This window comes from Oratosquilla oratoria, chromosome 23 (assembly GCF_046742065.1).
Source record: "Oratosquilla oratoria isolate Oo_2021 chromosome 23, ASM4674206v1, whole genome shotgun sequence".
Classification (NCBI taxonomy): Eukaryota; Metazoa; Arthropoda; class Malacostraca; order Stomatopoda; family Squillidae; genus Oratosquilla; species Oratosquilla oratoria.
Genome location: NC_134799.1, coordinates 35,782,525 through 35,787,524, shown reverse-complemented (window position 1 = coordinate 35,787,524; position 5,000 = coordinate 35,782,525). Strand labels below are relative to the sequence as shown.

General features: G+C 47.6%; 1 protein-coding gene across 1 annotated transcript in view; it reads right to left on the bottom strand.

Annotated features, from left to right (window-relative positions):
* The window catches only part of LOC143038057 (uncharacterized), a 56,524-nt gene extending 54,752 nt beyond the window's left edge, over window positions 1-1,772 (bottom strand). Inside the window, exon 1 of the mRNA XM_076206945.1 lies at window positions 1,192-1,772. The gene's annotated coding sequence lies outside the window, so the exon portion shown is untranslated. The remainder of the gene's footprint in view (window positions 1-1,191) is intronic.
* Between the last annotated feature and the right edge of the window lie 3,228 nt (window positions 1,773-5,000).

Genomic DNA, 5,000 nt, shown 5'->3' with positions numbered 1-5,000 from the left:
ACCTGGCGAAAAGCTCGAATAAAAAAAAAAGTAACACCCGGTACGGAAGGAGTTATCCGAGGTAGGGCACGACGCTATCGCCCCCCCAAAGGAACGCCAGGAGGGTGATGATAGAGCGTGACGGGTGCTGGACTAAAAGGGGGAGGTGCCACTGGGTACGGAAGGAATTGGCGTGATGTCGTTTGTGCTTTCTCTGCTTATTTGCACGGGTCCAAGTAAAGACGGAAGTGAAGCTCCCAAAATAACTAAATAAAAAGATAAATTTATAGAAAAAATAATCAATTAATATATGAATATAAATATAAATAAACGATAGTTAATTAATTAATTAATTATTCAACTAAATTAATAAGCAAACAAATAAACGAATAGATAAATGAAAAACACGGACTTCGGTTTGATTCCGGGATGTTGTGCGCGATAAAAGACAAAAGTCACACCCCGCCACCCAAATTCACACACACATCTGACACCAAGACAACCAGCGAAGGTGATCAGTCCGCTGCGGCCCTTCTAGGTCCCGACAGACACAGTGACGAGGCACAGTTCCACACGTCTCAGCAAGTCGCTCCTGCGAACCAAAAACATCCTCGTATTCTTTTCTTTCCCCTCCACATCTCCTCCTCCTCCTCTCTCTTCTACTTTTATTCCTATTCCTCCTCCACTTCCCTTCTGTTCCTTTCTTCCTCCCCTCCCCCTCCTCCTCTATCTTCTTCTTTTCATCTTGCGCCTCACTTTCATTCCCTTCCTCCTCCGATTTTTTTCATCTTCCTTCTCTTGTTTCCCCAATCCCACTCCCTCCCCTTCTTCCTCCTCCCCCTCTTCCTCTTCCTCCTCCTCTTACTCCTACTCCTACTCATGGTTTTGCAGCTTCCCCTTGGCTTGTCATTTGGGTCAAGGGGCAGAGACAATTCGCAGGGACACGGTCGTGGAAACGAACGAGAGACTGACAGACGACACGAATAGTAGCTGTCACACTACGGACGGTCGCATTACCCATACTTTTGGCAACAGATGAATGGTAGGGCTTGCATGTCCACCGGTGTGGCGGGGGGGAGGGGGGGCACACGCACAGCCTTTGCGAGGACGGTGGAGACGCTGACATGACGTCACAGTGAGGGACTATAAACAAACAAACGACAAACGAACGAACGACCTTCCCCTATTGACGACACACATGTGTTGGTTTACCTTTCAAGTCGCCATAGGTGCTTTCCACAGCAGTCGCTGCCGCCGCCGCCGCCGCCGCCTCCTCCTCCTCCGTCGGCCTTGAGAAGGTCCTCCAGGTCGATTTGGCGAAGGGGAAGAAGTCCTCTTAAGAGGCTTTCGGGACTACGGCAAAAAGGCCGGCAAGCAAGGCTGATTCCCGTTGGCGCCGTCTCTGGCGGCGGGCGGTGACGGTGGCGGCGGGGCCGTGTCGTGCTCCACGTCGTCTCTTCGATGTGACTCGTGCACTTGTGTGACATGGGCGGCAGCGAGAACGACGACGAGGTTGAGATCACAGGGAAAAGGAAAATAAGTTCTTCATTGTTTAGCCATGGCTGGCTGTGCCCGAGTGCCACCAACCAGGCTACAGGAGGCACCCTCTCGACACCCACCCAGACACTCTCGCTAACCTGACACAGAATGGGCAACTCACTGCCCCTATGGTTCCTCGAGCTCTGGTGGCTCTGTGTGCCAGCTCGTGCGCGCAAGTTGTGAGTGCGTGCGCGTGCGTATATGCATGGATGCGAACTCCACAAGTGTCGGAGCACAACTGATGCCAATGCCAAGATTCCCTGTGTGTGTGCGTATGTGTGTGTGTGTGTATGTGTGTGATATTACGGCCCTCCCCTTCCTCTCCCCGACACCCTCCACCGTCCCTCTTCTCTCCTCACTCCGCCCTCCAGCCCGCCCCCTTGTCACTATGCCCAGTTCCTCGGATAACAGCCCGTTCACCCAACCACACTCACGCTCGCGCCCACCCCACTATACACACCCATTACACGTCTCTACCCGCCCCCCGCCCCCCTAAATCACGCCTGGCCTTAATCAGCCCTCCTTCAATGTCCCTACACTCCCTCTGTCCCCTGATTCTTTAACTCCACCCAACAACTCTTCCATTCGCACCTCACACCCACTTCGGTGCGCACACCCATCCATGCCTTCCAACCCTCCCCTCTCTCCTTTCTCTCCTTCCATGTACTCCTCATCCTTCGTATTCTGTCACTCTCTCTCTCCATCCCTGGCTTACCACTCCCCTCCACCCCCTTTCACATCAGCCCATTCTGACACTCACACCCACGCCCACACGCGCCCATATCGTTGAAACTTCTTTTACAGGTATTCCACCCCTCAGGAACACACATTTTCTCACCTTTCTCTCTTTCCTTCTTCAAATCCACCCTCTCTTCTCCACCCTCTCCTTCTGCTTTCATCCCACCTCCTTCCAAGGTCTTTCATCCCTTATCCGCTCCTCCTCCTGATGCCCCCTTCCCTCCCCCACCTTCTCCCTTGGTTTTCCTACCCTGGGCCTCTCTCTGGGACTCTTCTTTGCGAGTTCCTCCCAAACCTTACCGTAAATCCATATTCGTCTTCCCTCGCCACCTACCGACGTTTTCCCTTCTTCCTCCTGCCTCCCGCCTCTAAGTCCTCTTCTGTAGTATCATTTCTACGCCTTCCACCTCTCTTTCTCCTTCCCTCCATCCTCTCCTTCCCTCTTATTGGGCCCCGTTCTCTCCTGTTCTCTTACCTCCCCTCACCCATTCCAACTCTAACTCCTTCCATCACTTCTCCGGGTCTCTCCCTCGCACCCAACGCCATATCCTTCTACATACTCTTTTGTATCCTTCCCTTCCCTTCCCTGCCCTCCTTTGCCCCTCCCCTCACGCCAGCGGCCCTTCCCTGCCCTCCTCCTCCTCCTTCTCCTTCCGCCATGACTTCCGCTTCGTGTCTTCAGTCCTGGAGGGGAGAGGAGTCATCACCACTCTGCCGAAGGAATGCCACCGTCCGGTGTGTCGTCTTCAGTTAATCCTGCCGCTACGTTTTCCGATCCTACTCTTCACTCGATGATTATCTAGTCGGTAATAACCAGCGATTCTGTCCTTGGGGACAATATTGCACCCAAGAGGTGGAGTCATAGAGGTGATAAAGGAGAGATTTAAGGAAGGCAATAGAAAGGAGGAAGGGTTGAACTTAGAAGTGATCATCATTCCTGTTTGAGTAGACTCGTCTCCATTCACAAGAATGCTGCGTGACTCTGGTCCGTGGGGCTGTCACTAAATTCCCCATGGGGAGGGGCGGACTTTTCACACGAGCTTCGCAGGGAAAGGGTCGGTCTGTCTCGACCTTGCCACCTCAACGAACCTTTTCCTCCGCGTTCGGCGACTTCAGCATGACCTCGAAGTTGCCTCCCGAGGGCGGAGATGTATATTCTTCAGCCACCCGCCGACGCCGCAGCGAAAAAGGCTCACCACTTTGTGAGGAAGCGTTTAATCGATCGGGGTAATCGCCCTGGTGCTGGAGGGGAAGGGGGGAGGGGGGAGAAGAGGGGGAGAGGGAGAAGGGGAGAGGGGGGATGCCATTCAGCTGAATTAGATCCTCCTTCGGCGGTGCCACATAAGGGCCGCGGCGCAGGTGTTTTTGTCCTTACTAAAGCAGGGAGATTTCATTCAGCTCAGGGGGATGGGATGTGGGGCCGGGGAAGTCTCGGTCTCGGTCGTTCATCTCATCAGCCCTTCTCACTCGAGTTTGCTCGGACTTTATGTACAAAGGGCGCCACCAGGTCGATAGGGTAAAGAGCTATTCATACATAACAATCGTGGCTAAGTTTTACACACAAATACATACACACACACACACACACACACACACACACACACACACACACACACACACACACACACACATATATATATATATATATATGTGTGTGTGTGTGTATGTATATATATATATATATATATATATATATAATATAATATATATATATATATATAGTATATATATATATATATATATATATATATATATATATATATATATATATATATATGTATATATATATATATAATGTATATATATATATATATATATATATATATATATATATGTATATATATATATATATATATATATGTGTGTGTGTGTGTGTGTATATACACACACACACACACACACACACACATATATATATATATATATATATATATATATATACATATATGTATATATGTATGTATATATGTATGCATGTATGCATTCATGTATGTACGTGTGCGTATGTGTATGTATATATGCATATATGTATGTATATATGTATGTATGTATGCATATACTGTATGTATGTATATATGTATGTATTCATGTATGTATGCATGCATATATGTATATATGTATGTATGTATGCATACATATACGTATATATATATATACGTATATATATATATATATGTGTGTGTGTATATGTATATATGTATGCATGTATGCATACATACACAAAAGCACACACACACACACACACACACACACACACACACACACACACATATATATATATATATATACATATATATATGTATAATAATAAATATGTGTGAATGTATGTATGCATGTATGTATGCATGTATGTATGTATGTATACATACGTATAACTGCAAAAAATTATAGAGATGTTGGTCAAACACGTGGGTCTTCAGGGAGAAATATATATATCGCCATCCTAACAGGACCATCCCAAAGGTGGCAGAATTTTAAGCACCATCTGAAGACGAAGTCTCCTCATTGTTGGGTGCACAGCTTCTTCCTGTTGGCGTTTACTCTGCCACAAACTGTCGGCAGTTGTCTTCTGCACACATTTCAAACGTTGTGACCTCACAACATACGAAACACAACAGCTCGAGAACATCCCTTGATTTTGCATTTTCAGAGGTCGACCAGACACCACATCATCCAGCTAGGCACGACAACACAGGACCACAGAGGAAATGCAATTACTTCGACTCAGGTAACAAACGCATTTT